Source organism: Pseudopipra pipra, chromosome 4 (assembly GCF_036250125.1).
Source record: "Pseudopipra pipra isolate bDixPip1 chromosome 4, bDixPip1.hap1, whole genome shotgun sequence".
Taxonomy (NCBI): domain Eukaryota; kingdom Metazoa; phylum Chordata; class Aves; order Passeriformes; family Pipridae; genus Pseudopipra; species Pseudopipra pipra.
In genome coordinates, this window is record NC_087552.1 from 17,971,772 (window position 1) to 17,994,819 (window position 23,048).

General features: G+C 45.0%; 4 long non-coding RNA genes across 5 annotated transcripts in view; 1 reads left to right on the forward strand and 3 right to left on the reverse strand.

Annotated features, from left to right (window-relative positions):
* The window catches only part of LOC135412873 (uncharacterized), a 636,102-nt gene that overhangs the window by 360,776 nt on the left and 252,278 nt on the right, over positions 1–23,048 (forward strand). The window lies entirely within an intron of this gene.
* LOC135413832 (uncharacterized) lies at positions 344–1,365 on the reverse strand. The gene is made up of 2 exons (XR_010430417.1): positions 1,216–1,365; positions 344–767 (listed from the first exon to the last, which is right to left on the reverse strand). It is a non-coding gene; the product is annotated as an uncharacterized LOC135413832 (long non-coding RNA).
* LOC135413833 (uncharacterized) lies at positions 2,280–3,991 on the reverse strand. The gene is made up of 3 exons (XR_010430418.1): positions 3,761–3,991; positions 2,432–2,498; positions 2,280–2,331 (listed from the first exon to the last, which is right to left on the reverse strand). It is a non-coding gene; the product is annotated as an uncharacterized LOC135413833 (long non-coding RNA).
* Positions 10,527–13,872, reverse strand: LOC135412852 (uncharacterized). Of its 2 annotated transcripts, XR_010429983.1 has the most exons (4): positions 13,660–13,872; positions 12,101–12,467; positions 11,068–11,119; positions 10,527–10,745 (listed from the first exon to the last, which is right to left on the reverse strand). It is a non-coding gene; the product is annotated as an uncharacterized LOC135412852 (long non-coding RNA). The 2 variants fall into 2 exon arrangements; XR_010429982.1 differs by lacking the exon at positions 13,660–13,872 and having other exon boundaries at positions 10,529–10,745; positions 12,101–12,565.

Here is a 23,048-nt window from a genome sequence, read left to right on the forward strand (position 1 = left end):
GCTTTTGCCCTCTTCTGAAAAAACATGGTGTTATAAGGGGGACTTGTGCCTCTCCGGGCTGCCCCCGCTGTCCCTGTACAGCCATGAAAGTATCTGCGCGCTGAGCAGAGCTATTGCTGATGGGCACCACTTGGCCTGCTCTGCACAGTCGGTGTCAAGCTCTGTACCTAAAAACATACAGCTCAAAACTCCTTTTTAAGCTCAGGGCTAAAGGTTGGTGCCCAACACCCTGTTTGTGGTACCCAGCTTGTAAACCTGTAAAAGATGCCTTTTGGACTAATGCTTGCCCCTTCAAATGGTTCCTCAAAGCTCATAATTGGTTTTTAGACTTCTTTTAGAAGCATTGTAGCAGTTCTTTGCAACTTCGTTGGCCTGAAGCAGTAGCACGATAGTGAAATTGGGCAGGAGGAGATCACAGCTCTGGAAGAGGTAAGAAGGCTTCCTCAAGGGGTTTAATACCCAAAGGCTGAGTTCAGCAGGTTTCCTCAATGACGATGCTGCTTCAGGATACATCACTGGAAAACCTGTGCAGCTGTGTGTGCCTCATGCCTGTCGAATTTCTGCCTGCTGTCATTTTCCATGCTCCGGTCAGGCTGATTGCTGTCCAGCTCGCTGCTGTCCTGCCCGTGGCTCTTGTCAGACCATTCCACGCTGATGGCATGCTTCTCCAGGGAGCGGCGGGAAGCAGAATCCTCCCGGGAGAACCCTGCTCACTGGCTGTCTGCATCCAGATCGCTCTCATCTTCCACAGTGGCATCATACATGACCTGTGTTAGAGAGCAAAACAAGAGCCACTGTCACTCCTGGGAAATTATCAATCAACAAGTGCTTCCCTACTGCACTAAAGCTGCTTAGGCTGAGGGGACACCCAAAGCTTGCATGGTACATCTCTGCCTGGAAACACTAACTTTTATGGAGTTAATGAACCCTTCACATTATGAGAAATTAACATTTGATCCTGTCCTCAGATTTCATGTGTGTGAGTACATCATTGCAGTGTTGCATATCTTGCAGCAGCAGGCTACACTCCTGCCTTGGCACCATCAACACCCCCTGATTTGGGGTATCCAGACAAGGGAAAATAGATTCCTTCACTCATGCCTGCTTTCCCCTCACCGATTCTTCTCAAAGCTGACTCCCATAAAACAACATGTCCATCTTCAAGTTCACTACCCATTTCCAAAACCATGGGGACCACTGCTCAGTGCTGTTTACCTTTTTTGCATCTTTGCGGAGTTTGATAGACTTCACCAGTGCGGCCTTTGCCCTCATCCTGTAGGCCACGCTGTCGCCTCTGCCGGCGTTGTCTCCCCGGGTGAAAGGGAATGGGGGGAATGGTACAGTGACTGGAATGCCTGTGGGAAAACCCGTGACAACCTCATTGGATTCATCTGTGTCATTGGAATCATTATCATCATCATCATTGTCATTCACATCTTCATGGCTTTTGCTTGACACATCAGGAAAGTGCTGGAAAACATTTACTATGCATCAGGCAAATGAACACAGATGTGAGATGTGCAGACTAGTATCTGTCCTGCTAGCCCAGGGCTTATGCAGTTTTGGGGAGCTATGTGCAGGCATTTCTTTGAATTCACCTCACCCTGCCTAAGGAGGAGATGCTATTTAGGGAGAGATGCTACTGCAAGAACTGCACTTGACTGAGGAAAATTAGTGTTGCTACACACTGGCTGCCCTGCAGCACTCGACTGACATAGTGTTGTTCAAAACACTTACCGGTTCCACTGGGACTGATTTGTCTCCCTCATCATGAAGACTCTAAACTACGTGCAGTAGCTGGTTCTCAGAGCAAAGAATTGATTTTACATGGGTAGCAGCTGGCAGTGGAGTATAAATCAAATAGCTATATACAAAATTAATACCGTTCACTTACATCACTCCAAAAAATGATGGGAATTGGATTAAAGTGCTCTTCCAACACCAAATATTGTCATCTGATCCACACTAACAAATGTGGGCTGTAGTAGTTGTGCCATGCTATAGTCCTTTTCTCTTTTTAACTGGCAACTGACACATTTTTCATTAAGACAAAAGGTTTGCAGTGCTGGTGCAGAGATAGAACTAATGAAAGTCCTCAACCAGGACACCAGACACAGGAAAAAGTCTATGAAACTGGCTCCAAACAGCCAGGTGAGGACATGCCCTGCAAGCATCTACAATCATAAAACAAGTACCAGAAAAGATGTATTAGAGGAAACAAAAAAAAAAATCAAAAAGTATTTATTAAAGATAATGAATAGAAAGACAAAAGGAGCTTACATATTTTTCTTCGGAGCTGGCAGAAATGGCCTGCTGCTTGGATTTACTGACCTTGAAGGGAGAAAAGGAAAAAGCATTTATCAGTATTTCTCACTAAGATGCAAAGAAAATAATACAAGTGATTGGTGATCCACATTTGTGATTTACTCACTGGCCATGCAGCGGTGATGCTGATAAGGCATAAACACAGAACTGCCACCTTCATTGTGATGTTTTACCTAGAAAATATTTTGGAACAGTGAGTCAACAAGGTAAAGTACCACAAAAATGCCATAGGCTTTTCCTTTTTCCCAGTGTACTTCACTGTGCTGAGAACAGCTCCCTGCTGTGGATCCAACCTGCACATACTAATTTTTGTCTTCTGTCCTTCATCACCACCACACACCCAGCTGGTTTGTCATGACTTAGCTACTCAAAAGCTACAATAATTTTTAAGAGGCTCTGAGAAGAGCTGAGCAGCTGGTGAGAGTGGCCACACTGAGAAGGTGAACTGAATCCTGTCACCTAATGACTTGCACAGACAAAGGAAAAGCTTTGTGATAGCCCAAGTGTTATCAATATCAGCTTTGGTTTATCTTCATTCATTTAACGTATTTTTTTTGAGAAGAGACAGCATAAAGCCAACTCAGTTTGGATTCTCTTGTCAGTTATTTTAAAACTAGTTTTCAGGGTTATTAACTTCAGTTTCTGAGTAAAGTCAGTTTATATGAACATAAACTGCTTTTATTGATAGACCTTTATTTCCTCCTCCAGAAGCTTGAACAAAATAACCTGTGTTTCCAAACAAGAGATAACGTGAAACATCTGCTTACATTGCAGTTTTAGCAATTTAATAAATGACTAATTCCTGCTGAAATTAGGAGAGTGCTGAGCTACAGTAAATTTTGGTGCTTACAGACCAGTTCCCAGGATACGGAACATCCCTGAGAAATTAAACCAATTCACTGATGAACAAGAGTCATTTAAAACTTTGGTAAATCATAGCAGGAAAAAAAAGGCTACTTAGGACATATTTAAAATGCATTAGTAAGGCTGGCCCTGAGACAGGACACTCTACTAGAGGTATTGCAATTTCAAGTTACACAGAGAAGGACGAGTGTCCCATCCATTCAGGATTGTGCAGCACAAACTGTGAGCCTGCCAGAAAAAACAAGGACACTGCCAGGCAGTGGTAACATGAGGGAGAAAGCTTTCTGTGTTCAAGCACCAGCTTTGAGTTTGCAGCACATGATTCAGTGGCAGAGTTTTCAACAACCTCCTCCTGACATCTATAAGCACACAGGTTTAAAATTGTCATTATGTATAATACCTTGCATTGCTAAAGCAACCTTGCTCCTATAAAAACACACCTTTTTCCACAGAGCAGCATCAAATGTCCCTGCCCAGTGAAGCAATTTTCAAAGATCTCCTGCTCAGTGTTTGCTTGACTAAAGCTGCAGACAGATTAGCACATGTCAGGTAGTAAAAGCAAAAAAATTACCTTTTCTGGTGCTGGAGGAGTCAGCTGCAGCAAGAGCACTCCTAGTGATCCCAGCAGCAGCTCCAGTCAGTTGGCTCCCAGAAGCTCTGTCTTTCTGCCCTTGTCCCCTGACTGCCTGACATCTGTGACCTTCGGGAATTTAAACCCTGTCCCAAGCACAGCCACCAATCCCCATGTGGCGGAAAAAGATGAGGTCATGAGGCTCCTGGCCGCCGTCCTGCCCACGTTCTCCTACACTTCCTCTTTGGCTTTGTGGCTTTTGAAGCAAACAAAAATTACTCTATGGTTAAAACATTACTTCTGGGCGAGATCATTAACCAGCAGGTCTGTTGTATGCCCAGCAGTTGGTATCGTGTAGGAGGGCTTTGGGGCACATCTGTCCTCCTTTTGTGAAAAGGCAGAGCCCAGTTTCCCAGAAACCTTTTGTGCCCTGCTCTGTAGGGAGTAGGAATCTGTAATGTGAGCAGGAAGAAAGAAATCTGAACATAAAATTAACCAAAAAGGCGTTAATGCTTCCACAAAGTTGTAGATTTGCTCTCCAGGGCATACGTGGTGCAATGGGAATTGCAAATATGAGGCAGAATATGGCCTTTTGTGTTTTTTGGTCTGACCTGGGTAAAAAAAATTAATAAAATTAGTTGTCTCAGTAGGCATTCTACATCCAGAAACTTGTTTGTAAAGATATAGAAGAGCCAGCGATAGTTGAATTAAAAAAGATTTGATTTTGAGAAATTCTTACTTCTGTTCATTTGTGTCCCTTCTTGCTCCTTTCTTAGATGGTTTGGTCAACCTAAAAAAAAAAAGAAAAAAGGAGGGGAGAAAGCAGCTCTAGCTCCAGTTTGAGAAGTGCCATGATTAGCATTGAAAATCAAGGGATTGATTTCCCCATGGTATGAAATTCTGTGTCTGCTATGGAGCAGGGCATTGGCCCTGTTGATGGGTGACATATATTCTGGCAGTGCCTCGCTTGGACAGCCATAGCTTTGGGCAGACTCTGCATCAGCCGGGATGTGCTGTAAGGCTCTGAGACCCTCTTCCATTTGGTGTTTCCTTCAAATGGCAATGAGGTGTCATTCAAACACAGGGAAACATCCCAAACAGCCCTTTCAGAAGGCAGAATATTTATAACTGTTTCAAAGCAGTTCTCTTTCTCCTCATCTCTGATACCCAGCTAATGTTTGCTGTGTCCTTAGTCAAGCAGACAATAGACACCTTGTTGTAAGAGGCCCATGTTACCAGTTATCCTGTGCTTCTTAACACTGTGGCATGTTTAGAAACATGGTGAGAAACATCCCCAAGTTAGCTCAGCACCTGCCCATCACATGATCACACAGACCTAGCTAATTATATTTTGGAGCTGAGATCAGCAACAGCTGGAAGTTCAACTTAGTTTACTTCATAGAGTCTTCTAATATCCTAGAAGGAGAATTGGATAAAAAGAGAGTATATGGTACATCATTAGTAGTTCTGCATGTAAGGATCCACCTGAATGAGGACTACCCTGGCTTTTATTTTTGGAGCTATGTGACCAGATACTAACTGAGGAAAGAGTTTTCAACCAAAAGAAGCCTTCTTGCAGCACTTCTTGCAGCAGCATTCCCTGGTCCCTGCCAGACAATCATTACATGCTTTTGTTAGATTTCTATATATGCTCTTTTCTGTAAATTTAAAGAGGACCTTCCCTTCCAGTAAATTATAGTTTTCTTTTGGCTTTCAGGCCAGTCTGCAGCTCATGTTTTCATGCAGTCTGAGTTGCTTGTGTTTGGCTTTTCTGAGACGCTGACTGTGGAGAAGGTTTAGCAGTTTAGTGGTTGAGTCACTGGTACAAAAACAAACCTACAGATTTCTGGTCCAGAACCCCAAAACAACACACTATAGAGAAACAGCCCAGCTGGAGCCAAGTATACGTGCTATCGCATTACACACCCCCGGTGTTTATTTACAAAGCAAGCCAAGTCCCACTGCCATCCCTCCTTAAACATGTACTTTTCATGCCCAGAAATTGTCCCTGGATCACGTCTCTGACGGGAGGAGGGTGTAAAGCAAGCCATGTGTGCAGGACCTGCAGTCAGCAGGTTTCTCCAGCATATCTTCCAAGAGGTGAAACGCAGGTGTGAAGGGCTTGACCACAGCTGCTGTGGGCCCTGAGATACTTGAGACAGCGGTGGGTTTTCAGCACCTCTGTCACAGGCAGAGTGGGAGCTTCAGACAGAGTTTATTAGAGAAAGTATATTATTAGAGAAGCCCCATTGCTTTTCTAAACTCCTTCTCAGAGAGGAGCCTACGTGCACCTGGATCCAGTCTTAGCCCTAGACTTTTCAGTGGTTTATATTGACCTTTATACAGCTTTGTCCTGCAGGATTAAGGATGGCAAACCAAATATATTTATACAAATAAAAGGAATGATTTATTGAAATGGGTTACAGTAATGATAATGATAGAAAAAAAGGAGTTTTGTCAGAATTACTTACCACACAACATGGATGGATAGCTTTAACTATTAGTATAGCGAACTTTTTTTCAAGGAATATTGAAGTAATTGTAATAAAACAATTGAAGTAATTATATTAAAGCTAGCAAAACAATTACTAAGTAGAGGTTGGTGTTACTCACTCATAGCAATGACCAGGGGCAAATCTCTTTTGCTCAGTCTCGAGGACTAACCTTGAGGGGCGTTCCCACTCCAGGGAGAAATCTCCACACACATTCAGAGAAGGGGTTTGTTAGGAGACCCTACTGTTAAAAAGTCTGGGCTTTTATAGTATAGAGTGATTGACTGTCAGTCATATGTAATTTTTTTAGATTATGTGTTGTCACCTTACTCAGCAAAATATGTTTTGTTGCTGACAAAGGTGTTAGCAACTCTCTAGTTTCTTCTGCTTCACACTCCTGACTCTCAGTTTTGTATCAGGGCCTGCACATCCTTGCTGCTCCCAGCCTCAGTCAGGGAGCCTCTGTCTTGCATGTCCTTGTGGTGGGGTCTGATAGTTTGCTCAAGCTGCTCTCAGCACTCTTCAACACTAAAACCAGCAGACCTTCCTCAATTGAGCTTATCAATGATCAGGTGACTCTCTTTGCTGAGGTCGTCACTGATAAACTTGTAAGACAAATTTTGAGCTGCTGTATTTCCTCTTAGACAGAGCGTGCTGCTACAGCCTGTGCTGTGCTTTTCCTCCCAGAGAGTACCCCCATCATCCCTCCTGGGGGACATCAGTGGTCACTGTAGAAGAAAACACCTTTACAGGGACTTTGCAACGTCACACAGCTGCCCTTCACTCCATGGTCCACAGGCCACAGCACTGCTCTAAATGGGGTCAGCACCCCCCGAATTCCATGGGAGCGTGTCCAAGTTTTGAACTGGACTGGTCCCAGGACTGTGAAGACTACCAAGGGGAGGAAAGTGGTGGCATAAACGGCCCAAAGAGGAGAATTTTCCTAAAGGCTGGGGAACTGGATATTAGTACCTGGAGTTGCATCCTGAAGCCTCTGCTAGCTTTTTACAGTTTCACAAAAACTATAAACTGTAAACGTCCCCACCTCCAGAAGAAGAGAGAGTTTAATTCTACTTCAGCAGGGCACAAGTCACAATGCAAGGCAGGTGAAAGTCCTTAATTTTCTAAAAACACTTCTGTGTCCTCTATGAGGGGAAACAGCATGAACATTAATAACCATTTCCCAAAACCCCACCGACACTGATTTGCACTGTTTGTGCAAGGGGTCGAAGCCCTCTAACCTACGGCTCCAGGGCAGCAGGTTACAGCACCTGGAAAACACAGCCCTGCCTTTCTCCTTGTGGCTTTGCTGACAACAGTCTGTTTTGACAGAGCAGGACTGGGTCAGGTGTGATGCTTTGCCCACATGCTCAGCTTTCTATCTCTACACAGGTCTTAAATTAAACCCAAAGTATAAGGAGGAGAAATCCTGACACTGCAAAAGTCAGCGGGGTTGCTGCGTCCTTGGGGCGCACAGGAAACCAAGGGAAGTTGTAACTGCTGGTCATCTTTTTAGAGGCTAATATTGGGATAATGTTAACTTCTCCCCTTTAATTTTTATTTTTTGATTGTTCACCACTGCATGGTGTTTGTGGCTTATCAGAAACTATTTGCCAGCAGCTGCCTTACCAGAAATATTTGGCAGACAAACTTGTTGCATCACCCTCCAAAACTGCCTCTCGCCCCCTCTGAGCATCACTGCCCCATCAACTGCTACCATGCCATTTGCATTCATCTCTCATATTAATCAAAACTGGTCTGTGTTTAGCTAAGCTGACCTGCAATTTCCAGCACTTCGTAGCCAAGTGCCAGAGAAATACTGAAAACTTCTGGAGCAAATCCTCCCTCTCTTTGGAGGCAGCTAATAGAAGTGGTCTCTGACAATCTCTGTGCACTTGCATGGGAAAAGCACATCCCTGTCAGCATCTAAAAATGATGACCCCAAGCCTCTGACAGGTGAGCCTACAGCATGCCAGGTCTGGGCTCTCAATCATGTGAATTTTCTTATGTCTGTTGTGTTAAGCAATACTATGAAACTACACAAAACATCCGACACAGAACTAAGAAAATTAGCCCCAGTCACTTCATGTGCATAAAAAGGCTACTGGGGCATGAGATAATCCTGGGCTGGTTTAGCTGGAAATCTGGAACTGCTTTCCCTGCTAAAATGAGCCTGGAGACAAAAAGGTGCTGAGGGGAGAATATAGGTCCCACACCACATTTATAAATCTACTGCCATGCAGATAATCTTCCCCAAAACAACTGGGCTTGACAAAAATGTTGCATCCATCCATTTTATCACAGCTACCTCATAACACATGTGAAATGAGCTAGGTTACAACTATTTGTATTGACAATAACATGCCAACCTAAACCATAATACTCTCAGCTTTTGCTCTCCTTTCTTAAGGCAGTTTGGGGTCTTGACTCCAACCCACTGATTCTTGGTGGGGCTTTGGGGGGCTTTTTCCTTATGTCATTTCACCTGGGGAAATGCTCTGTGGAGTGGCTCTTAACCTGTATTTCACACCACAGCTGTCTCATGGGTGTGCTTTTGGTTTTTTTTTTGTTTGTTTGTTTGGTTTGGTTTGGGGAGGGTTGTTGTTTGTTTGCTTTCTGTTTGGGTTTTTTTTTCTAGACTGTTGGCTGGACTTTCGCTTGAAAAGGAAAATTTTTTTGCTATCTTGTGAAAACAGGATGGTTACTGAGAAGGTAATATATGCAATTTCTCAGCCTGGACACATGTTCTGTCTTGGTTGCCAGCCCCCACCTGTGTAGGTGACTCCTGCTCATATCAACTTGACGTTTGGTTTAACAGGTTTGGCAAAGACCCGTTGGCTGCTGATGGAGCAGGTGTAAAACAAGCAAACAACAATCAAAGCAGAGGTTTGAATTGAACTTGTGTGAGATTTGCTGGAAGAAGTAAAAGTACATCTTTCCAAATATGCAACCTATCAAATCCATAAAATGCAATAGAGGACTAAAGAATTCCTATCCTAAAATACCTATGAAAAAGTTCCTTTACAGAAGGAAGCAGTGCTTTTCAGATATGACAACTTGCAGCAAACTTTTATCTTTTAATCCAAATAGACCCGAAATGTCAGTGTAACAATGCAACTGTCTTTATTTTTGATTTCCTCTCCAAGCAGCAAGGAATTTGGCATTCTGATTGCAAATGCCCTTAAGTCAACCCTTAGTGTGCCACATCCAGTGGTGGTTGGGTAGGTAATGGCACCTGAAGTCCGTGACAGTTTCTTTTTCCCTGAGGTTTCCATCCCCAGGATCTGAAAACTCCACTGATGAAATTGAATTTTTCAAGGGGAAATGCAGGATGAGCCCTTGTGGAAGACTCACATGCAGGGTAGGATGTTTCAGCAGCGACAGCCCCTGAGCTGTGAAGTGCCACGGCCAGCTGGCAGATGGAGATGTTTGCAAGCACTGAAACCAGAGCTTGGGAAGTGTAGGTCTTGCTTAGGCCTGCAGGCAGTTAGAGAAACAACTTGTGTGCTGAGCAGGACGCTTTCTCCCAAAATCTGGACAGGTACATGCCGTCAGCACTGGCTGGCGATGTCCACTGTATCTCCCTGTCACTGATGGGGACACTTGCTGCCAGACCACGTCAGCAGCCGGGGTCTAGGAGCTGCTGCTGGCTCCTTGTTCTGCAGACAAGTCGGTTTTAGAGTGGGAAAGGTAAATGATGATGGTGATGATGATAGTGAGGGTAGTGATCATGGTGGTGATGCGCTCCCCAGCGGTTGCTTTATGTCTTTACCTCACAGGTAAAGACGTATTTTGCAGGCTAAATGTTGAACACAGCAGTTTACACAGCTATATTCTCAAAGAAAATATTTTTCTTTGGACGTGTGCACAATCTGCTGCTCTTTCAATTCTCAAAGTACTGAAATCAGGACATTTTCACCAAAACATTCAGCTGAGTCTTTCCTGAGAAACAGAAGCCCTCACACCCCAAGCACTGCCCCTTTCCTTTTACCATACAACACACACTGCCCCAAGAACTACAAAGCTTATGCCTTTAGCATTTTTCCCCCAAAATCAAAAACTACAGGGTGATGAAAAGAATGAGTGCTTCTGACTGATCAAACCAAGAAGTTTATTGCCACCTGTTAAAAGAAGTCTCTGTCTACCAGCAGAGTCCAACATAGATAAGCAGACAGACTTGACTCTATTTAAATAAATTAATAGTTTATTTATAGTTAAACTCAGGAAAAATGGAACTGTATACAACAAGAACTATGTACATGAAGAAAAAAGTCTTTCTGCCACCTACCCCCGAAAATCCATCTGACTGGGGGGGATACTTCTGTCCTGAGAAACAGAAATACTCAGAAATAAACGGGATGATAGTCTCTGGGAGGGAGTTCTGTTCTGCAGGTTGGGCAAGCCCTGGAATTCTCAAGGGCAACAGCGATGCACCGACTGCAGAAGAGATGGCCACACTGGGTTGACACAACCTGTCGGACACTTCGTATAATCTGGAAGAAAGGAAACCACAACGTGTTGGGAGGAAAGGATTCGAGTTTGCTGCTCTACTGGCACCAGGAAAATAGGACTTGGAATATCTGGAATCAGTCCATGACTAGAATAAGGAACCCCCAGATCTGCCAGGGCCATCTTGGCAAGGGTTTCTCCCTCTACGTGCACCGCCAAGAAGTGACTTGTGGAACTTCACAGCAAGGTCTGTGCTTCAAGCCAGCTGCCCATAGCACCCCACATTAGTCAGCTGAGTTGCACAGCTCCCCCTCTGCCCCGTTACCCCTCCCACAAAGCTGAAAGGATGACAACGGGGATCCTTACCTGTGAAAAAAAATCCATGCAGATCGGGCACCTTACAGCTCGTTGCCATTCCCTAGAGAGAGCAGACCCAGAATTAGTACCACTGGGCATCGAGGGTTACTCATCTATAAAATGTCACATAATTATCTGACTGCACTGAGGAGCCACGATGCATTTCTTTGGAAGAACCCTGTATGTCTTTAACTCTCTCAGTTTGCTGCATGTAATGAAGAGTTCAGATCTCCCTGTCCTAAAGGAGACAGTGTCTTGGTTTTCACTGGGAGAAAGATGAAGTCAGCCACCCTGCTCTAGGATTTGAAGTAAGAGCAGTCTCTAGCACTGGGAAGTCTATATATGGCAGCATTTATCTCCAACGGGTCATCAATAACAGCTTTGCAACCAAAGCATCAAGCTGTCCTCTGGAAAGTATTCATTCTAGAATGGAATGAGGTCTGACACTACAGAGTAACACTGCAGATGGCTCTGGCAAGCTCCAGCCTCAGGAAGAACCCTCTGGTCAATGTTCTGCAGCTCTGAGCTCTTCCAGCCTTACCTACTGAGAGCAGGAAGGCACGCTCTGTAACAGAGAAGCTTGAGACCGAAGGAAAAAATATTCTTTTTTTATTTTAAGTTCTCTCTTATGTTGCCTTTCAGTAATCCAAAAGGCTCAAAGCATACCAGCTTTATTAAGACTTGCACAGAATTGGCCTGGCTGCTGCCTGCCAGTCTTGTGATGCCAAACCATCCACACTACTGAAAATATTTCCATATCCAAGATCACTACTAGAGCCTAACATGAAAAGTAAATGCAACATCTTATGAGCAAGGGCCTGTGACTAATCACCCTTTCTTGCCATACCCCCAAACTCGTCTTTAAGGCTGTATGCAAAGTTGCCCATCTGCCTTGGGCTGCCTTTTTCTCCCCAAGTGCAAACATTATCCTTTCATCATCATGCAGCACAGGATGCAATCCTCATTGGAAGAGGGAAACAAGTAAAGTGAAGGCTTCAAAGAAGCAAAAATCACTCTTTGGTAGGTCACGAGGCATACGTACTCTGAAATTGCAGGTTCCTCGTCCAATGATCTCCGTACTTCAGGCGCTACATCAGCCGGTGCATACTCTGTGTCAGCCACTGCATACTCTATGTCAATCACTTCAGACTCTGCATCAGTCACTTCAGACTCTGCATCAGTCACTTCAGACTCTACATCAGTCACTTCAGATTCTACGTCAGTCACTTCAGATTCTACGTCAGTCACTTCAGATTCCACATCAGTCACTTCAGACTCTACGTCAGTCACTTCAGATTCCACATCAGTCACATCATCTGCTGTTTCATATTCATCATAACTGCGCAGTACAGGGCTGTCCAACAGTTGCTGGCTTCTTGGTGTAAGATTTCTCCTTTGTTGTTCATACCCTGTAAGTTAATTTTGGTAAGTCAGATCTATCATTTACTCTCTCTTTTTCCCTGGAACTATCCTTCAAACGCGTTATTGTAAATAGTTTGTAATGGGTCCTATTTGAAATGGACACTATTCAGCTGGGTTACAAGCAATCTCACACAAAGTAGTTTCCTAAATATTAAGGCTGAACCCTTCCACACATTGAGACTATTCTGCTACAGAAACAAAACATTTGCTATAATCACCCTACAAACAGTTAAAACGTGACCTGAGAGATTCTCAGTGTCCACTGAGATACACTGCCTGTGAATAAATATGCCCTATAAAGGGAAGGTCTCTCACACTGTTCTTACTAATACGGTCTGCTGTGATCCTATGGTAAGGAATGGCAACAATTGCTGTGTGATAGGGGAGAGAGGACTGCAGTCAAGTTCCCAAGGAGCATGGTGACGTAGCACATACACAAGAAAAAGGCGTGGCAAAACACAGAGTGCTTTGTTCCAAAAGTTTCAGAAGGGATGGAATAAATGCTTAAATCTAAAACTGTACATTCTGGAGCTGCTGTGCTTCCTTGTTGCTGTATGATGCTAAACTGTTGCCCTCTTTTTGTCTGTGTTCAATGAAACCTCCCCACTCAAAGGCACTTTCTATCAAACGAGTCTTATTGAGAACAGTCCTTGGAAATTATAAAAACACTTGAAGCAGTGTCTCCCTAGAAATTGCCATCATCTCCCTCCTCAGTTAAGGTAACTTGAAAATGGAGTTTTATCACCCAAGTTCAAACCCAAGTTCAAAGGAGATCAATTTTTAGTGGCCTAGTCTGTAACATCTGAAGGATCAAGACCTGCTGTTCACTTTTTAATTCTCAGAAACCGCATGCAACAATGATCTCTGCAACTCCAGTGTCCATGTAACAATAATCCAGCACTAATCAATTAAAATTACAGAAAATGTCACCAAATTAAAGTTCTTTCCTGCAAGAGCATTCAGCTACAACTTCTGTTGCAGGGATATTCCACTGTGTCTGATAGCAGCTAGCAGACACAGATGGGATCCATTCTCTAAGACATTGGCCAGAGGCTTTAGCACTGTCCTTTGCCTTCTGCTAAATGCAGTTTCAATCCCTGGTACTAGAGACTGCTGGAAAAGACAAATAAAAAAGAATGATTACACTCAGGATAATTCCATTGGAAAAAGTCAACTCACCTTCAAGAAGCTTCACCAATGCATATGGGAAGGGAGAGAAAAGAAAATACAATTAGAATCTGGTGTGCATGCCTGGTGTTCCATACTAACACCAGCTCAGTGAAGCAGTTACGACAGAACAGGCAAAGAATGGCAGGCTATAGACTTCTTATTTTGGTTAAGAACATTCAAAGTAATAGTCAGTTAGCTGTTGCCCTGAAAACAAGCAAGAGGGTGCTGCGAGTTCTGCTCCCACTGATGGAACAGGGTAAAATCAGAGACAGCTTAATAACATCTGAACGCCCTTCTGCCACCTCCTCTGTTTCACATCTCTAACTGGATTTGACCCAGAGGTGTAACTTTCCCTCTTTCTCCCCCAAATGGGAAAATTCAGCAGTGATAGCCATAAACAATCCATGTGAGATGAACGGCTGCTGAAGAAAGGAAACCACAAGAGGGGTTTGGAGTAAAGAATTCAACTTTGATGCTGCACTGGCACCAGGCTAATAGGACTTGGAGTACCTGCAATCAGTCAGTATCTGCCAGAATAATAAGGAACCCACAGATGTGCCATCTTGGCAAGGGTTCCTCCCTGTGTGTGCACCCCTGAGAAGTGACTTGGAGGGACGTGCTAGTTGGAGCTGCAAAGCAAGGTCTGTGCTCAAGCCAGCTGCCCGTAGCATCCCACATCAGCCAGCTGAGCTGTGCAGAATCCCCTCTGTCCTCTTTGCCCTCCCATAAAGCTGAAAGGATAACAACATGTGGATCCATACCTGTGAGTTCTCCTCTCTCCAGACTGGAGAGGTAACAGGACCTGCTGGCCATGTTCTAGATGAACAGAACCAGAAAGAACACACAGCCATTAATTTCACTGTGCATGGAGGGTTACCAACACATAAAGTGTCCGAAATTAAAACATCCCCTTCTCTGATCTAGCAACATCCCAGCCCAGCAACACAACCATTTCAAGAGCTTTTATGTACTTCAGGCAATTCAGTGTGTCTCAAGCCACAGTGTAAGATCCATTTGTTAATGACTCCACGAACAGAGAAGAAAGGTTTCTGCTGGATTTTGCAGCAGATTTTGTGGGCAACAACCTCTTTCAACCCAATGTCAGAAATCAGACTGTAGAAAGACACTTCATCTGTCACATACCCATCATTATCTCTTGGTTCCTCTTCATCATCACTTGTCAGTAGCACAACTGAATTATCTGCTGCACTGGAAACAAGTGGGTTTCCAGCTGGGTGCTGCTGGTTCTGCTCCCACTGCTGCAACGGGGTCGAAATGGAGGCAGCTTAGAACTACCTGTAGCCCCTCCTCCCTGCTCCCCTCTTTCAGTTCCCCAATTGGATTTAGGCTGGAGGTGTTTCTACCCCTCTTTCTGCCCTAACCAGTCAAATTCAAGGGTGATATCTGTAACTACTCGTATGACATGAACAGCTGCTGAAGAAAGGAAGCCACAGGAGGGGTTGCAGTAAAGAATTCAAGCCTGGCTGCTGTGTTGGTGCCAGGCAAATAGATCTTAGATGTCTGCATTCAGTCCATTACTGCTATAATATCGGGAACCCACAGATCTCCCAGTGCCATCTTGGCGAGGGATCCCCCTCTACAGGCACCCCTGAGAAGTGACTTGGAGGGATGTGCTACTTGGAGCTTCAAAGCAAGGGCTGTGCTTCAAGCCAGCTGCCTCTAGCATGCCATGTTAGCCAAATGAGTTATGCAGCTCCTGCCCTGCTCCATTCCCCCTCCCACAGAAAATGAAAAGGTGGCAACATGTGGATTCTTACCCCTAGGAAGCAATCCTGGTACAGCACATTTGTAAGGGTAGCACTGGGTCTTGTGGTAGAGAGAAGAGAGCAAGAAAAAAATTCAGCTGTTAATTGCACCACTCATCGGGGGTGAGTGATACATAAATTGTCAGAAATCAAAACATCCCTTCTTCTGATCTAGCTACAACCCAGCCCAGCAACACAATCATTCCAAGAACTTTTATGTACTGCAAGCATTTCAGTGTATCTCAAGCCACAGTGTAAGATCCATTCATTTATGACTTCATGAAGAGAGAAGAAAGATTTCTTCTGGGGTTTACTGGATTTTTTTGGGTTTTTTAGTTAGTTCTCTTCCAGACAGGCCACTACATCCCAGGTCTGGAGTTTTGCACAGAATCAAGCAGAACTCAAAGCCTTGGCAAAAACCTCTTTCCACCCTATGTCAGACATTGGACTTTTAGAAAGTTACTTGATCTGTCACATACCCATCATTATCTCTTGGTTCCTCTTCATCCTCATTCACCAGTGGCACAACTGAATTGTCTGCTGCACTGGAAACAAGTGCGTGCTCCTGGTTCTGCTCCCACTGATGGAACGAGGTACAAACAAAGGCAGTTTAGGAACCATCTGAAGCCCCTCCTCCCTGCTCCCCTCTTTCAGATCCCTAATTGGATGTAGGCTGCAGCCAAATCTTTTCCTTTTTCTGCCCCAAAGAGGCAAATTCAGCAGTGATAGCCATAAACAATCCATGTGAGATGAACGGCTGCTGAAGAAAGGAAACCACAAGAGGGGTTTGGAGTAAAGAATTCAAGTTTGATGCTGCACTGGCACCAGGCTAATAGGACTTGGAGTATCTGCAATCAGTCAGTATCTGCCAGAATAATAAGGAACCCACAGATGTGCCATCTTGGCAAGGGTTCCTCCCTGTGTGTACACCCCTGAGAAGTGACTTGGAGGGACGTGCTAGTTGGAGCTGCAAAGCAAGGTCTGTGCTCAAGCCAGCTGCCCGTAGCATCCCACATCAGCCAGCTGAGCTGTGCAGATCCCCCTCTGTCCTCTTTGCCCTCCCATAAAGCTGAAAGGATAACAGCATGTGGATCCTTACCTCTGAGGAGTCATCTATCCAAATTGGAGAGGTAACAGTAGCTGCTGGCCGTGTGCTAGAAGAACCAGAAAGAACACACAGCCATTAATTTCACTGTGCATGGAGGGTTACCAACACATAAAGTGTCCGAAATTAAAACATCCCCTTCTCTGATCTAGCAACATCCCAGCCCAGCAACACAACCATTTGAAGGGTTTTTATGTACTTCAAGCATTTCACTGTGTCTCAAGCCACAGTGTAAGATCCATTTGTTAATGACTCCACGAACAGAGAAGAAAGGTTTCTGCTGGATTTTGCAGCAGATTTTGTGGGCAACAACCTCTTTCAACCCAATGTCAGAAATCAGACTGTAGAAAGACACTTCATCTGTCACATACCCATCATTATCTCTTGGTTCCTCTTCATCATCACTTGTCAGTAGCACAACTGAATTATCTGCTGCACTGGAAACAAGTGGGTTTCCAGCTGGGTGCTGCTGGTTCTGCTCCCACTGCTGCAATGGGGTCGAAATGGAGGCAGCTTAGAACTACCTGTAGCCCCTCCTCCCTGCTCCCCTCTTTCAGTTCCCCAATTGGATTTAGGCTGGAGGTGTTTCTATCCCTCTTTCTGCCCTAACCAGGCAAATTCAAGGGTGATATCCGTAACTACTCGTATGACATGAACAGCTGCTGAAGAAAGGAAGCCACAAGAGGGGTTGCAGTAAAGAATTCAAGCCTGGCTGCTGTGTTGGTGCCAGGCAAATAGATCTTAGATGTCTGCATTCAGTCCATTACTGCTATAATATCGGGAACCCACAGATCTTCCAGTGCCATCTTGGCGAGGGATCCCCCTCTACAGGCACCCCTGAGAAGTGACTTGGAGGGATGTGCTACTTGGAGCTTCAAAGCAAGGGCTGTGCTTCAAGCCAGCTGCCTCTAGCATGCCATGTTAGCCAAATGAGTTATGCAGCTCCTGCCCTGCTCCATTCCCCCTCCCACAGAAAATGAAAAGGTGGCAACATGTGGATTCTTACCCCTAGGAAGCAATACTGCTCCAGCACATTTGTAAGGGTAGCACTGGGTCTTGTGGTAGAGAGAAGAGAGCAAGAAAAAAATTCAGCTGTTAATTGCACCATTCATCAGGGGTGAGTGATACATAAATTGTCAGAAATCAAAACATCCCTTCTTCTGATCTAGCTACAACCCAGCCCAGCAACACAATCATTCCAAGAACTTTTATGTACTGCAAGCATTTCAGTGTATCTCAAGCCACAGTGTAAGATCCATTCATTTATGACTTCATGAAGAGAGAAGAAAGATTTCTTCTGGGGTTTACTGGATTTTTTTGGGTTTTTTAGTTAGTTCTCTTCCAGACAGGCCACTACATCCCAGGTCTGGAGTTTTGCACAGAATCAAGCAGAACTCAAAGCCTTGGCAAAAACCTCTTTCCACCCTATGTCAGACATTGGACTTTTAGAAAGTTACTTGATCTGTCACATACCCATCATTATCTCTTGGTTCCTCTTCATCCTCATTCACCAGTGGCACAACTGAATTGTCTGCTGCACTGGAAACAAGTGGGTGCTCCTGGTTCTGCTCCCACTGATGGAACGAGGTACAAACAAAGGCAGTTTAGGAACCATCTGAAGCCCCTCCTCCCTGCTCCCCTCTTTCAGATCCCTAATTGGATGTAGGCTGCAGCCAAATCTTTTCCTTTTTCTGCCCCAAAGAGGCAAATTCAGCAGTGATAGCCATAAACAATCCATGTGAGATGAACGGCTGCTGAAGAAAGGAAACCACAAGAGGGGTTTGGAGTAAAGAATTCAACTTTGATGCTGCACTGGCACCAGGCTAATAGGACTTGGAGTATCTGCAATCAGTCAGTATCTGCTAGAATAATAAGGAACCCACTGATGTGCCATCTTGGCAAGGGTTCCTCCCTGTGTGTACACCCCTGAGAAGTGACTTGGAGGGACGTGCTAGTTGGAGCTGCAAAGCAAGGTCTGTGCTCAAGCCAGCTGCCCGTAGCATCCCACATCAGCCAGCTGAGCTGTGCAAAACCCCCTCTGTCCTCTTTGCCCTCCCATAAAGCTGAAAGGATAACAGCATGTGGATCCTTACCTCTGAGGAGTCATCTATCCAAATTGGAGAGGTAACAGTAGCTGCTGGCCGTGTGCTAGAAGAACCAGAAAGAACACACAGCCATTAATTTCACTGTGCATGGAGGGTTACCAACACATAAAGTGTCCGAAATTAAAACATCCCCTTCTCTGATCTAGCAACATCCCAGCCCAGCAACACAACCATTTCAAGAGCTTTTATGTACTTCAAGCATTTCAGTGTGTCTCAAGCCACAGTGTAAGATCCATTTGTTAATGACTTCACGAACAGAGAAGAAAGGTTTCTGCTGGATTTTGCAGCAGATTTTGTGGGCAACAACCTCTTTCAACCCTATGTCAGAAATCAGACTGTAGAAAGACACTTCATCTGTCACATACCCATCATTATCTCTTGGTTCCTCTTCATCATCACTTGTCAGTAGCACAACTGAATTATCTGCTGCACTGGAAACAAGTGGGTTTCCAGCTGGGTGCTGCTGGTTCTGCTCCCACTGCTGCAACGGGGTCGAAATGGAGGCAGCTTAGAACTACCTGTAGCCCCTCCTCCCTGCTCCCCTCTTTCAGTTCCCCAATTGGATTTAGGCTGGAGGTGTTTCTATCCCTCTTTCTGCCCTAACCAGGCAAATTCAAGGGTGATATCCGTAACTACTCGTATGACATGAACAGCTGCTGAAGAAAGGAAGCCACAAGAGGGGTTGCAGTAAAGAATTCAAGCCTGGCTGCTGTGTTGGTGCCAGGCAAATAGATCTTAGATGTCTGCATTCAGTCCATTACTGCTATAATATCGGGAACCCACAGATCTTCCAGTGCCATCTTGGCGAGGGATCCCCCTCTACAGGCACCCCTGAGAAGTGACTTGGAGGGATGTGCTACTTGGAGCTTCAAAGCAAGGGCTGTGCTTCAAGCCAGCTGCCTCTAGCATGCCATGTTAGCCAAATGAGTTATGCAGCTCCTGCCCTGCTCCATTCCCCCTCCCACAGAAAATGAAAAGGTGGCAACATGTGGATTCTTACCCCTAGGAAGCAATACTGCTCCAGCACATTTGTAAGGGTAGCACTGGGTCTTGTGGTAGAGAGAAGAGAGCAAGAAAAAAATTCAGCTGTTAATTGCACCATTCATCAGGGGTGAGTGATACATAAATTGTCAGAAATCAAAACATCCCTTCTTCTGATCTAGCTACAACCCAGCCCAGCAACACAATCATTCCAAGAACTTTTATGTACTGCAAGCATTTCAGTGTATCTCAAGCCACAGTGTAAGATCCATTCATTTATGACTTCATGAAGAGAGAAGAAAGATTTCTTCTGGGGTTTACTGGATTTTTTTGGGTTTTTTAGTTAGTTCTCTTCCAGACAGGCCACTACATCCCAGGTCTGGAGTTTTGCACAGAATCAAGCAGAACTCAAAGCCTTGGCAAAAACCTCTTTCCACCCTATGTCAGACATTGGACTTTTAGAAAGTTACTTGATCTGTCACATACCCATCATTATGTCTTGGTTCCTCTTCATCCTCATTCACCAGTGGCACAACTGAATTGTCTGCTGCACTGGAAACAAGTGGGTGCTCCTGGTTCTGCTCCCACTGATGGAACGAGGTACAAACAAAGGCAGTTTAGGAACCATCTGAAGCCCCTCCTCCCTGCTCCCCTCTTTCAGATCCCTAATTGGATGTAGGCTGCAGCCAAATCTTTTCCTTTTTCTGCCCCAAAGAGGCAAATTCAGCAGTGATAGCCATAAACAATCCATGTGAGATGAACGGCTGCTGAAGAAAGGAAACCACAAGAGGGGTTTGGAGTAAAGAATTCAACTTTGATGCTGCACTGGCACCAGGCTAATAGGACTTGGAGTATCTGCAATCAGTTAGTATCTGCCAGAATAATAAGGAACCCACAGATGTGCCATCTTGGCAAGGGTTCCTCCCTGTGTGTACACCCCTGAGAAGTGACTTGGAGGGACGTGCTAGTTGGAGCTGCAAAGCAAGGTCTGTGCTCAAGCCAGCTGCCCGTAGCATCCCACATCAGCCAGCTGAGCTGTGCAAAACCCCCTCTGTCCTCTTTGCCCTCCCATAAAGCTGAAAGGATAACAGCATGTGGATCCTTACCTCTGAGGAGTCATCTATCCAAATTGGAGAGGTAACAGTAGCTGCTGGCCGTGTGCTAGAAGAACCAGAAAGAACACACAGCCATTAATTTCACTGTGCATGGAGGGTTACCAACACATAAAGTGTCCGAAATTAAAACATCCCCTTCTCTGATCTAGCAACATCCCAGCCCAGCAACACAACCATTTCAAGAGCTTTTATGTACTTCAAGCATTTCACTGTGTCTCAAGCCACAGTGTAAGATCCATTTGTTAATGACTCCACGAACAGAGAAGAAAGGTTTCTGCTGGATTTTGCAGCAGATTTTGTGGGCAACAACCTCTTTCAACCCAATGTCAGAAATCAGACTGTAGAAAGACACTTCATCTGTCACATACCCATCATTATCTCTTGGTTCCTCTTCATCATCACTTGTCAGTAGCACAACTGAATTATCTGCTGCACTGGAAACAAGTGGGTTTCCAGCTGGGTGCTGCTGGTTCTGCTCCCACTGCTGCAACGGGGTCGAAATGGAGGCAGCTTAGAACTACCTGTAGCCCCTCCTCCCTGCTCCCCTCTTTCAGTTCCCCAATTGGATTTAGGCTGGAGGTGTTTCTATCCCTCTTTCTGCCCTAACCAGGCAAATTCAAGGGTGATATCCGTAACTACTCGTATGACATGAACAGCTGCTGAAGAAAGGAAGCCACAGGAGGGGTTGCAGTAAAGAATTCAAGCCTGGCTGCTGTGTTGGTGCCAGGCAAATAGATCTTAGATGTCTGCATTCAGTCCATTACTGCTATAATATCGGGAACCCACAGATCTTCCAGTGCCATCTTGGCGAGGGATCCCCCTCTACAGGCACCCCTGAGAAGTGACTTGGAGGGATGTGCTACTTGGAGCTTCAAAGCAAGGGCTGTGCTTCAAGCCAGCTGCCTCTAGCATGCCATGTTAGCCAAATAAGTTATGCAGCTCCTGCCCTGCTCCATTCCCCCTCCCACAGAAAATGAAAAGGTGGCAACATGTGGATTCTTACCCCTAGGAAGCAATACTGCTCCAGCACATTTGTAAGGGTAGCACTGGGTCTTGTGGTAGAGAGAAGAGAGCAAGAAAAAAATTCAGCTGTTAATTGCACCATTCATCAGGGGTGAGTGATACATAAATTGTCAGAAATCAAAACATCCCTTCTTCTGATCTAGCTACAACCCAGCCCAGCAACACAATCATTCCAAGAACTTTTATGTACTGCAAGCATTTCAGTGTATCTCAAGCCACAGTGTAAGATCCATTCATTTATGACTTCATGAAGAGAGAAGAAAGATTTCTTCTGGGGTTTACTGGATTTTTTTGGGTTTTTTAGTTAGTTCTCTTCCAGACAGGCCACTACATCCCAGGTCTGGAGTTTTGCACAGAATCAAGCAGAACTCAAAGCCTTGGCAAAAACCTCTTTCCACCCTATGTCAGACATTGGACTTTTAGAAAGTTACTTGATCTGTCACATACCCATCATTATCTCTTGGTTCCTCTTCATCCTCATTCACCAGTGGCACAACTGAATTGTCTGCTGCACTGGAAACAAGTGGGTGCTCCTGGTTCTGCTCCCACTGATGGAACGAGGTACAAACAAAGGCAGTTTAGGAACCATCTGAAGCCCCTCCTCCCTGCTCCCCTCTTTCAGATCCCTAATTGGATGTAGGCTGCAGCCAAATCTTTTCCTTTTTCTGCCCCAAAGAGGCAAATTCAGCAGTGATAGCCATAAACAATCCATGTGAGATGAACGGCTGCTGAAGAAAGGAAACCACAAGAGGGGTTTGGAGTAAAGAATTCAACTTTGATGCTGCACTGGCACCAGGCTAATAGGACTTGGAGTATCTGCAATCAGTCAGTATCTGCTAGAATAATAAGGAACCCACAGATGTGCCATCTTGGCAAGGGTTCCTCCCTGTGTGTACACCCCTGAGAAGTGACTTGGAGGGACGTGCTAGTTGGAGCTGCAAAGCAAGGTCTGTGCTCAAGCCAGCTGCCCGTAGCATCCCACATCAGCCAGCTGAGCTGTGCAGATCCCCCTCTGTCCTCTTTGCCCTCCCATAAAGCTGAAAGGATAACAGCATGTGGATCCTTACCTCTGAGGAGTCATCTCTCCAAATTGGAGAGGTAACAGTAGCTGCTGGCCGTGTGCTAGAAGAACCAGAAAGAACACACAGCCATTAATTTCACTGTGCATGGAGGGTTACCAACACATAAAGTGTCCGAAATTAAAACATCCCCTTCTCTGATCTAGCAACATCCCAGCCCAGCAACACAACCATTTCAAGACATTTTATGTACTTCAAGCATTTCACTGTGTCTCAAGCCACAG